This window comes from Ambystoma mexicanum, chromosome 6p (assembly GCF_040938575.1).
Source record: "Ambystoma mexicanum isolate Mex_15411 chromosome 6p, UKY_AmexF1_1, whole genome shotgun sequence".
Lineage (NCBI taxonomy): Eukaryota > Metazoa > Chordata > Amphibia > Caudata > Ambystomatidae > Ambystoma > Ambystoma mexicanum.
Window position 1 is genome coordinate 915,575,357 of NC_090935.1, and position 12,825 is coordinate 915,588,181.

General features: G+C 45.0%; 1 protein-coding gene across 2 annotated transcripts in view; it reads left to right on the forward strand.

The window, feature by feature from the left end:
- COMMD10 (COMM domain containing 10) overlaps positions 1 to 12,825 on the forward strand; it is a 1,364,001-nt gene that overhangs the window by 833,573 nt on the left and 517,603 nt on the right. The window lies entirely within an intron of this gene.

The following is a 12,825-nucleotide window of genomic DNA, read 5'->3' on the forward strand; positions in this document are numbered from 1 at the left end:
GGAAATATCCATCCACTTTAGATAACTTGGACATTTGTTCTTTTCGGGAATTTGAGACTTTATTTTTAAACTTGAGAAACATTTGGAATTTTGACAGATTTTCAATAACTGTAAAACCAGGAAGAATTGTTTATCAATGGATAACTGTTAGATCTGGACCCAGGAGAGATTTTGGAAAGCCCAGAGAGAGAAAGGGGTGAACAACTCAGGGGGCAGTACACACTGTCTAATTTTTCTTTTATATTGTTTGTAATTGGTAACATCAGATTACAGGATAGATTTGGACAGGAGACTATTTCTTTATTTTTACTATTTATTAACACCTTATTATAGTTTGTTAGGAAGGGTTCCCTTTTTATCAATAGGGCTAGAAAGGTGTTTGCTTTTAAGCTAAATAAAACACTTTGACAACATATCCTCTTGTCCAAGTCCTCCTTCTGGCTTGCCACAGCGCGTAGATTTGGACAATGACTTTTTGTGCCAGCTTGATTTTCACCTAATCCCCTTCGGCTATTGATTTGACCCCTGTGACGAATCCAGGGAATTCATCCCCTTGTCCTGACAGGGAGCCATCCACGTTGGGACTAGGGAGGTGAGCCTGCTAAGCTTAACAGGGCAAGGGGGACTCCACTAGGGGTTCCCTAGCAATGTATATAAATGGTGCTCCCTATTCCCAAGCATCTAATATCTTTGTTGGCTACATGTGGGTCAAACTGTGTGATGACTAGAAATTGCCTGTAGCATGGTTGGACTAGGGCACAAAATCGTCTCGGGCACCAATGAAAAAGTCGCCCACAGTTGCAAATGGCAATTCATTCTGTTTGTGACAGACTGATTGAATACTACCCAAGGGGGAGTTTGTTGATAAAGTGTGATGCAAATTGTGCAATTTAAAGAATATTTATTCAGCAACAATGGGCAAATCTACTAGCCTCATAGTGATGTAACTCATCAAACTGTCCCACATTGGCCAAAAACGTGGCCCCTTTTGATAAAAAATAAATTGGACCACATTAGCATTTTATGTTTTTGGTTCGGGCATTGCCCTATTGCCCTTTAGTCCAGTCTGAGCCTGGCATGTAAGAATGACTGGCATGGTTTCTGACCCTCCGCATGATGCACAGTATGCCGTAGGAATGAAAAAACTAGTGGGAAGTCCTAGCAACTTGCAAAGGGAAGGATAAAGCAAACAGGATTAAGGGGAGAGAGGGCCGACAACCACAGAGCTGGAGAGGGACAGAATCCTTTTCCTGGGAGGTGCGTCAGGAGCTGCTGAGCGTGCGTCATGCATTGCGAGTCCGGTCCCGCGACATCGAGGTGAGCAAGACAAGACCCAAAGGCACAAGCCCTAATGCAGGGTCAGAAGAGTAAAGGCTCAAGGCGGGGTGAGATTAGTTAAGGACCCAGCTGGGGTGAGAATGACAGAAGCCCAAGACAGGGGAGAGAAACATGACCCCAAGGTGTGGTGCAAGAAAACCAACCAAAGACAGGATACCAGCCAAGAACTGTGTCAAGGGCAAGAACTCCCAGCACCTGCATGGTAGATGATATCCGAAACACTCTCCTAGAAGAGGGGGCTAGGGGCCAGAACCAGAGAAAGACCCTCATGGGACTTGGCTGAGGGAGCACTTGAAAGGGCATTCAGACCACTGGATTAACTGTGCATCACGGGTGGGCAGCCCTCAGAAGGAAAACATACCAAAGTGAGGGTCAGAAACCAGTTAACATTCGCATTCAAGGGCTGTGTGTATCTTTGTGTTATTGATGTTTTATTGTAAGTGGTGGGGACAGAATCTAGGTTAACCTAGGCTTTCAGACCAAAGACTTTCTTGGTTTTGGAAGAACCTTCATGACAAGCACCCTTTGACATTTTCTTTTGTAGAACAGGGCCACGATCTCAGATATAGGGATAGAATAGGTTTACAGCTGGTAATAAAAGAAAGCCAGTCACAATGCCACCTCGTCCAGCTCCTGATTCCGATCTACAGTAACTCTGTGGATAGCTATTGCTGCTGTACCAGATAATGGCAGTCCGTATTGGTTGATCTGGCCTTTTGTAAGCTGTCCTTCAGAGGCTGCTGATGCATTCCACATGGCCATTCCCATATGGGTTGTGCAGAGTAGCTTTGCAGTGTTGTATACCATTCCTCTAAATCTTTTCTTTTTTTGTGACGTGGTCATCATTATCTGATATGATGCACTGTGGGTAGCCTTCTCCATTGAATGTCAATGATGGTAGCTCTGGTGATTTGTTGTCGAAAGTGTCCTCAATCCGTTTTGACTTGCAGTTTGTGAATATTAATGTATAGTGTTACTCGTTGGGCATGTAATCAATAGGGCCAACAAAGTGAATGGCAATCTTCTCCCACATGTTGCCAATCCACTATCTGCTTCTCATGGGTGGGTGTGCATGATTAGAAGTGTATTGGCTTCATGAAAGATTTCACATGTGGCTGGCTCCCTGGTGTTCTACCTCCTCACCCATGGCTGGCATCCTTTGTACAGTGTAATGCCCCTGTGACCGCTATGAGCCAGAGAATGAGGGATTGTTGTGGTGATGCAGGAACTCTTCCTCTATTCTTAACCTTTCAATATCATGACATCTTCTTCTCAGAAGCCCATGCCTTTTGCTTTCACATTATCTATCGACACCCTGGCCCTCTCCCCTCATTCTGCTATGAACTTGATACCCTCCTCCTGTCGCCTTACCTCTTCATCCCCATGCTACCCATGCATCTTCTCGTTTTCTTCCATCGCTTGATTCTTATGGCCATATCCAGCACCACTCCCCTCCTCCTCATATCTCTGGCTCTTCCTCAGATCTAATTTTCTCCTCACTCCCCTCGACCTCTACTGTCTCCGCTACCATGTTATTTTCCTCTGATCATTCTCAATTATCTTCTTTGTCATCGCCCATTCCATAGGGCTCAGCTACTCCCTTTCCACCTTTACTAATCACAATATCAGTCCCTTTGACACTCGCACCTTTACTTCCTCACTTCTTTCCTTCCCCCACTCTCTTCTGCATTTATCTCCCCTTTCACTGAACTCTGCCTTGGCTGCTCTTAACTCCAGTCTCACGTCTACTATCGACTCTGCCTACCTCTATCGTCCTTTTAATCCTTTGTGTAAATCCCCCAGGCTGTTCGCATTGGCGCAATGTTGTGAAGACACTGGGTTTCATTACGAATTGGGTGGTATTTCGGCAGTAAATCTGCAGGAATACTGCCCATCAAAATTACTGTTACTTCGACTTGGTCCTGTAGAATTACCGCCGGATTACAAGTGGCGGTGGCAGAGTTAATCTCCATTGGACTCTATGAGGCATTTTTGCCGGAATTGCCACTGGTGGAATTACGACTGCGGTAAATTCTGCTGATTTTTGATGATTTTCAGCAGAATATGGGAGGGTAAATCCCAATCCCCCACTCTAGGGCCACACTCGTAGTATGGCAGAGTGGGAAAAGTGGCAGTAATTCCGGTGCCTACAAAGTTTTCCCACACCACCATACTCTTAATGTGCCCCACTGCCTTGCAAACACTCCACCCAGAGGTCTGCCCCTCTTTTACCATGTTAGGCCACTAAGGGGAATCCTAGCTAAATATAGAGCCAGTTAAGATTCACTTCTGTAGCCCTTTCAAGCACATCTTGAATTAAAAGTGAACTGCATCGCTCCAATAGTCATTTACTTCCAATGCCACAGAAACCAAATGGATTGAATATTTATCCTTGAAACTTTAAAATGGCTGACCTTTTTAAACATCAAATACTCATATCAGAGACAGGCTCTCTTGTCAATAGTTATTTTGGGAATGTGCCAGCAAGTCTGCATGCTGCTAGGAAGCAGGTCTTTAAATTCACTGTTTGCCATCGCAGTTCACACGCAAAATACAAATACTTCCATTTTCCCTTTCATATGTGTGCTGGAACACAATGTGCTTTTGTGCAGCCCCATTTTTCGACTTTTTTGCCTGCCTCTTTTCTCTTGCGTGCAAAGCATCGGATTAAATGAAAATACTAAAACCGTCCAGCGGCTCAGCCTTGACCGGAGGGGCCGGCCTTATTTTCCGGAACTGAAATGCATCTGTAAGTAAAACATATTACTGCAGAGCTTTTGTGTGCTTCGGGGGGGTTTGGGGGGGGCTTTGCAAATAGGGCGACTGGTGCAGATGAACCTTTTGCTCGGTGGTTAATCCTCCCTGAAATGGCGTCTCACTGCCCTCCTGGGCCTCAGGCAGGCTATGGACTAATGATCACTCATTTGCAGAGTTGGGTTGTTTGTGGGAATTTAAACACTTCCTAGAGGGAGGGATTGTAGATCGCATAGTTGCAGGTTGGTCCTGTGAGCTCAAATGCCCGTGAGCGCCGCATCGGTATCGGGCGCCTGTTCATCACTGAGGCGATTTCCCTGACACCTCATTTCATAACCTCGCCGCCGGTTCCGTTTCCTTTTGCAACTTTCAATCACCTCATGGTATTGTGCGGTATTAAACAGCCCCGCACTGTATTGTTTCTATTAATGCTTCTGAAGATGATATAATCCAAGGGCACCGTGCCTGGGTACTTAGCGGAATTGCAGAGCACTTCACCTGCCGGCCCTTGGTTTCAAGGGCCTCCAAGCTCAGCACTGACCGCCATTAACCCCCGCTGTCAGTGGAATTGTCTGTGTTAAATGCGACCGTGGGCTGCTGGCTTCCGCCTGCTCGCAAGTGAACGCAAATAGGCCGAGCCACGCCATGCATTGTGCCACAGCTACGTTTCTGTTTGAGTAGTAGGGCCTAGCATCAAAACAGGAGCTATCCGATGTGATGTGCGTCTTACACCTGAGATGGAGGACCGGGGTTGACAGGCCCACACTCAGAAGGACATGTAGGGAGAGTAGGAGACTCTAGTATACTGGAAGTCAAACTTTTTATGGGGATCCCCCATAGTAAAAAGATTGTTGTGGAACACCCCCCCCCCCCCCCCCAGCATACACAGTATTGCCATATATGCTTATATTTTCTATTGAAAGCAGTCACCGTACTGCCTTTTTGTAGAGCTTTGCGCCCTCCACCCACCTGCCTTCCTTCAGGACCCCCTTGGAGGGCCAGCCCCACATTTTCAGGTCCACTGCTCTAGTGGCAGCCGTGTCCCTCATCCCCATTTCAGATGCTGCCAGCCGACATTAAGAAGCATGCAGAAGGGGACTTCAGCAGCACCAAACAATAGGTCTCGTGTTGCGTTCATAGTGGGAAAGTGTGCTTATAAACGGGGACATAAGTTACTCTGTAATATGGGGGGTGTTGACGCCTAGAGGCCACTATGACATTTCCGAACAAGTGACGGGTTGTGCCTAACTGAAAAGGAGATAGCGTGACTGGTCAGAAACCACCACTTTTTAAATTAAATAATAGCCACATCCGAATACGATCGCTGCGCCTTCCACGCTGACAGTATATTGCTCTATATTTGCAGAGTGTATCTGCAATAAATATTCACGCAAGAACCCATTAGCAGGAAACTCAAACCACTCGACTTTCAGGTTCCAGGATCTTGCAAAATTATTCAGCAATTTATGGCTAGAAACGGTCAAGGATTTAAAGCAGACAATGGCCCTGCACAGGAGGGGCAGGGGAGCGGGTCAGGTGGCTGCCAACTTATTTTTATTCTCTTTCCAACTTGATTACCTGCGCACACTAGAAATCGAACCTATAGTTAATTGTTATATCTATAGAGCAGGCCCCCTCACACTGAAAACGGAGTAAACATTTTTCTATTTCCAGCTAACATCCCCTCGTGCTACAAACGATTTGTAACACGTGGGAGTAGCTGGCTTTGAAAATAGAAAAACACTTTTCCTATTTCCAGCATCCGCCTATGCTAGAATACAGGCAAGGGCTTTTTTTTCTATTTCGAGCAAGGTGCTCACCAGTGAGAGAAGTATTTTTCCAATTCTGGACAGCAGTCGGCACTGGCACCACCCTGCAGGGCAACACAAAGTAAGGACGGAGAAGGGAAGGTGGTTAGAATGGAAATTTGGGACGTTTCGCTCCCTCTTCGAGTGACCCACACATATTTGTGGGCTACTGGATTTTTAAAGGGGGAGCTGAGAATATTTGTGGGTTACCTGTGGGACTGTACTTACACCCTTAGCCATAATTAAATATTTTTGTGCTCCTATGCAACATTCCAAATGGGACTCTGTAACCCCTTAGCACCCACCAAACATTGTATTATTTAATTTTCTTATGGATGTGGAGAGAAAGCCGCAGCAAGCAATGATCCATGGGTGAGCTACCATACAATTCATCCTGTTCTATGCACTATATAAACAGTCCGTGTGATTTCATAGGAAGCAACACTGTAGTCTCTTAAGCTGTGCACGTGTATTTCTATAATGCACAATTAAGAAAATCACGTCTATATGACCCCTAATTTTGGTATCTATGGGAGATAAGCGGTGTGTTAAGCAAATTGACCAGGATTAAGTACCTTAAACAAGTCAGTAAGTCAGATATTTCAGGCAATATTCCTTTGACATTTTAGAATGGAAGCAGAAGTCTATACGTCGCCCCATCCCATCTTTAGTTGTGCACCAACGTTCAGCGCTGCATAGTTGCCTGGATAAAATCATGATCTGCTGAAACGGCAGAATGTTAGGAATTCCTGATTCTGTAGCCCCGCCCTTGGTGTTAACCTTAACTATGAAACCAACCATTGTTGTTTGGGATCTCTACATGAGATGAATGTTACCATCTACAAATCCAGGCTGACCCAGCTGCTAGAGCCAATCCTCTTTAACAGAGGGCAACTATTCTAACAAATGGCCTTTAAGATAGCAGGGTATCCTACACACTTCCAAGTAATCTGCACGAGTTCTACTTGTAGTATGTTGTGAGGCTTGACATTCATATCTTTCCAGGGCAATGAAAACAAGGATCACTTGTTGTATTAACTGTATCCCAATCCTCTCCCTGGTGAAGTAGCCAATGCTGGACCCGGATAACCTTGAACTTCGGCAGAATAACACACCTTCCTTTCTAGGAAAGATCCTCAAAAAGGACTGTAGTCACCCAACTTCGATCACACATTGATGTTAATGGTCTCTTTCAGACCTATCAGTCAGGCTTCATAACCAGAAACAGTACAAAGACTGCCACCACCCAAGTGGTAGATGATGCACTCTGCATTATTGATGATGGACAGCCCCGTCTACTGATACTCCTCGATCTCTCCACAGCCTTTAATGCATACACCATTAAGCTCTTACCAACCTACTGCACACGTGCGTGGGCATTGGTAAGACAGTCCACTGCTGGCTCACGTCCTCTATAGCGGACTATAATTCGTTTGCTCAGGTCATGGATACCTCCAGATCAGAACATGTAGCTGTCACCAGTGGAGACCCACAGAGAGTGTTCCTCTCACCACTGATTGTCAACCTCTACATGACATCCCCAGGAGCCCTCCTTCCCAGCCACAACATCTGCATTCACCAATACATAGACAGAACATGTGAACTATCAAAGGCATTCACTAACTTTAAGCCAGCCTTACCCTGATCCCGTCCTGGATGCCCAGTGTCTTCCTCTCACCTACAAGACTGCTTTCCTGCTTCTCACCAACACCACCCCCATATTCATATCTGACTGTATGCCACAAACCTTGAGATATTTTCCCCGCACCTGCCCCAAGTCCTTGGAATTCCACATTGACAGCCACCTCTCCATCATAACACACAAAGCAATGAAAAGCCAGACAGCATGTTATCAACTGCCCTTCCTATGGACAATCAAGCCCTTCCTGTTAGACAGCATCTTTGAGACACTTCTCAGGCCCTGGTCTTCACTCGCCTGGATGAAAGAAACACCTTTGCTTACATACTGCTGCCCATCTCATCAAAGATCTGTGCAAATATGACCGTATAACACTGACACTCATCGAACTTCACTAGCTACCCCAATAAGCAAGCATAACTTTCAAAGACAACTGCATCTTACACAAAGCTATCACCGTGCATGCACCTTCCCACCTGGAAGACAGTCCCCAGCTCTGCTGGTAAATGCATCACCAGAAGTTAGGATCTGCCCAGACTAGGGCAGCAGATTTTTGTTTTTAAAAAGTACTAGGAAATAGCTTTCCCAATCTATGCCACAGGATTGTAGAACCTCATAACCAACAACAAAACACTCGCTCCCACCCTGATGCAATTCAGAAAATAAATCATGACCCTTCTTTTCAAGGAACACCATTGTCATGCCGGGTAAGATAAAGAACCATGAACCAATGGCACCATTTCCCTCCTGACAACCACCCCTTACAGCCTTCCACACACCCTCTCCCGCATTGTTGTTCCCCACTACTGTAAGTGATATTCAATCAACACTACAGCTAAGTCAATGCCTAGTCTGGGATGCTGAGGAAAACCCTTATTGATGTATTTGTATATTCAGTTCAGTACTCTGGATGACAACCCTTGTATCACACCCCCCTATTAGAATCCCCCTGACCCCACTGAGCCAAGAAGTAGGTTTGTTTTGCAAATTGAAAAGGTTTATTTGGACAATTCAACAATATATATCTATCACACTTTATAAATAAATTGATAACTGATATCACACTTCAGAATACGATCGTGATCAACAATGGATAATGTTACAGGGGTACACTGATTTGGTTACTTAGGAGTAGTGTAGAGGATGAGGTAGCTGAAAATGCGTGATGGTTTCAAGGAAATGCAAGGTGGAATAAAATGCAGTACAGAAATAACTTGTTATGATTTTAGCAAAAGGTAATATGATCACTTTTTCTTTTGACAATTCACTCCCCCCCTATGCAATACAAGAAATGGAAGGAGAGCACACAGTCTTCAAGAATCCCAACAAATCACACTTTATAATGCAATACACAGTTCCAGTTCCCCCAGCAAGCTTAGAGAAAACAGGGATGAGTTTTAAACACAGGCGAATTACTTTAATGTGGTTTGCAAGGAAGTGAAAAGGTGCTAAAATTGCTTTTAATTCCCTCTAGAGGTTCAGGGTAGGTGATGGCTACTTTATATTAGTTCAGGCTCACTTTAACAATACTCTATGAATGATTAGCAGATTGCAAACGAATTTTAGCAAAGAGAAGCAAAAAGCTGCTGGTTTCTACAGATGAAGAAATCGGGCCAAATCGCGATAAATTTCGCGAGTGCGTGTCTCGCGATTACGGAAAAAGTATAGGGAGTAGGAAGTCGGTTCTAGGTTCGTTGGAAAGCCTAGATCTTAAGCTTTTAGAAGAAAGTTAAATCTCGTTCCTAGAACGGTTACGGAGATACGGATGATTTAATAAAGGTAGATTTTCGGATTTAAAGTAAAACTCAAAATGACAGGTGACAGCTTGCAGCTGCAGAATTGACAGGTGACAGTTGTGCAGCTTTAAAAATGACAGATGACACGATTTCTAGGAGGCTGTTCTACTTAGGTTAAAATAGTTTGGATTAGATTATTTTAACTAAGAGATTGGTTCTGCACAGTTCTGCTAGCTACTCACAATATCAATTTGAAATAGGCCTCGTCACGGTCTGGTCAGGTTGGACGGGACTTCCGGCGGGTGGTTCTGAAGTCCCGGGTATCTGGGTCAGCTCTGCTCTCTGGGTCTGTCAAGCACCGGATCTGCTCACAGCGGTCTGGTTTGTGGTTCTCTCGGGTTCCGGATACAGCACTGCTTTCTGGATACTGCTACAGGTTCTTGCAAAAATTCTTGGCAAAAATACAAACAGCTCGCCCGGCTGTTGAATAGTTTGGTTGGTTTTGAGGCCTGCTGAAGAGGATTCAGCTGGTGGATTCAGGCCTCTCTGCTACACATTCTGGAGTTAATTTCTGCTACAGGTTCTGGAGATTGATGGATTTGAAGTCTGGATCTCTGGGTATGGAGTCGTCGGTCAGCATGCTCCGCAGCAAATGGAATTGAATGTCTCTACCTGTCCCAGCAGTCTCTTTTTATGTGTTTTGAAAATGGGTGTGTGCCTGGGCCTAGCTAAGCCTGCCCCTCTCTACTTGTCATTGGCCCAATTCTCTCCTCTCCCATGATTGGGGGAAGGAAATGGATTGTCGTCATGATGAGGTCTGTACATGGGTCAGAGGATCCTCCCCTGGTCAATTTGCACACAAATCTATTTCTGACCCAAATACATATTTATCTATGTACCATTTTTCTAATATTATAGGTCCAGTTAACATATTTTCTGTAGCACCAAACCATCCGATCCCTGTCTTTGTACGATGTCGTGTCCACTGATGACAGAATTCTCCCCTTTTCATCCAGATAACGACCTCTTAACCTTTCCAGATGTTACACAAATGTGCACCAGGGATATGGGTTATAGATGATAAAGTGTCAGATTTTTAACATGCATACATTTGGAGTAACAACCTTTTTTCCACTACTATCCCCAGGAACATACCACAGGGCCCTAACACCTCTTAAAATGTGCACAGAAAAATCACAAGAATAATGATATTATTTATATAATTTTGACAGGTCCGTACTATGAATTATACATCTTTTTAAAAGTATGCCCTGGTCAAAAAGGGGTGTGGCTTCCCACATCACATGGTGGAATAACTGGTTTATCCACTTCCCCCAAGCTCAGCTGGCTAGCAGAGGCACTGCCCCTCCCAGTTTCCCCCAAGAGGAAGCCATTTTACGACCCCCAATATAACATTTGCCTGAGCCCAGGACAGTGCTTTGTTCAACCTCCTGCAGGCTGCAGGTCCCCTCCCTTAATTCAATCAGAGAGGTCTCAACTCCTTTTGGCAAGGGGCAGCCGGATGCAGCTAGGCCTGGGAAGAGTGGCTGAGCAGGTTTCAACTCCTTTCGGGGGTAGTTGTCAGGCAGAATCCAGTTTCATTAAGCCAGGTTTCAGCTAAATGTCACTTTTCGTTCCCAGTTTAAATCAAACTTACAATTTCTACATATACATTAAATAATTACTTCCTTCAAGTCATTTTAGAATATAGCTTTACATTGTTTCCACCTCTTAGCAAGTCTTTCCTTGGCCTGGTTTTGTTTCATTTGTTCAGTTTTACACAAAAGTCTGGTGGTTTTAAAATGCCGGCTTTCTGATAGTGGTGAGTACCGGTATTGCAACCATTTTTGGGATTAAGAAAATGAGTTCCCCACAGTTCTGAGTTGCTTTTTGGCAATCAGCATTGCCATTCCCAATGGTTTCAGGCTACTGTGTGTGTAGCCCAATGGTGGTTTTAGGCAGTGCCCTCCTGTGCTCACAACATAGGCAAAAATGGGTGGCAGCCTATTCTTCATGTTTTCCCTGTGCAATGTCTGGGGAGTTCTGGCCATCATGATGTTTTCCATGCCAGTACTGCACAGTTTTATAGTAGGGCTTGGATGCATGGGTAAAAATATCCCACAAGCCCCCCCTCTTGCGATGGCCATTCTGTCCTTTCACTGATGGAACTCGCAAGATCTGAGATGTTCGCCTCCTCTTCTTCCAATTCCATAGATGGCACAGTTCATCATCTTTTCCTCCCTCCAGTCGATCAATCAGTTCTCCTTGCTGGTCCTGATGGGAGGATTGGGCGGTACCCCGGGTCCCCCGGGTCTCTGCTCCCTGTCCCCGGTCGTCCTCCTTGGTCAGTCTCCATGGTTTCATCTCTCCTAGGATAATAAAGCAAAGCGGCAATACACATTCCTAGACATTTCTTCCCCACCATTGATATGGTGGGGTGGCATATACATTTTATAGTCCAAACATTTGCGTTCTTATTTTAACCAAAACAAGATACAATTATAAGACATTTGTTTCCCAAATCATAATATTTTAGAGACTATATGTGGGATATTTTAGGGTTGGAATTGAATTACTCTGGAGCGGTCCCCTCTGGTATTGCAGAGGAGTCCTCCAGTTGTTGCAGTGTGTCTGGGATGGCAACACTTTAGCTGATTTATATGGACCCACTTTTCTTCCCCCTCTGCCAAACTGCCTTTGGGGATGCGGATCTTGTAGGCCACAGGGGAGATTTTGTCTATAATTTCAAACGGTCCCTTCCATGTAGGCAAAAACGTTCGCTGTTTGGCCTGATTCCTTTTGAAATTGTATAGATAGACCCGGTCCCCCACCTTATATTCCTTTCGGGTAGTTTTCAAATCATAGTGGGTCTTCATGCTCTCGGCTGATCTTTCTAGATTCCGCTGAGCATAGGCAAAAGCATGCTGAAGGTGTTTCCTTAAATTCTCCACATACTCATGAGTTGTGTAGGCATTTATCAGTGTCTGCTCTTGGGTCCTGTAGAGCAGATGCTGGGGAAGCACCATCTTGCATCCGGTCATCAACTCAAATGGTGACATTTGAGTTGCAGATGAAGGGGTAGATCTGATGGCCATTAGGACCAGAGGTAATCGGATATCCCAACTTGGCCCAGAATCTGCCACAAACTTTTTTAAGATGCTCACAATGGTTCGGTTGTATCTCTCTACTGCTCCAGGAGAAGCTGGCCTGTAAGCAATGTGTAGCTTCCTTTTAACCCCCAGTATCTCCCACATCTTTGTTATTACTTCACTGGTGAAGTGGCTACCTCTGTCTGACTCAATCCTTTGAGGTAGACCAAAATGGGAAAAGATGTGGTTAATCATCAGGGCAGCTGCTGTTTCTGCCTTGCAATTTGGGGCTGGGAGACATTCCACCCACTTGGTAAACAAGCATTTAACGGTCAACATGTACTTGTTTCCTCTAGACGAGCGAATTACAGGGCCTGCAAAGTCGATTTGCAAATCTGACCATGGCAGTGTCATCCCCCTCTTTTGGAGAGGCGCACGGTGTGAGGGATGATGGCTGAAAT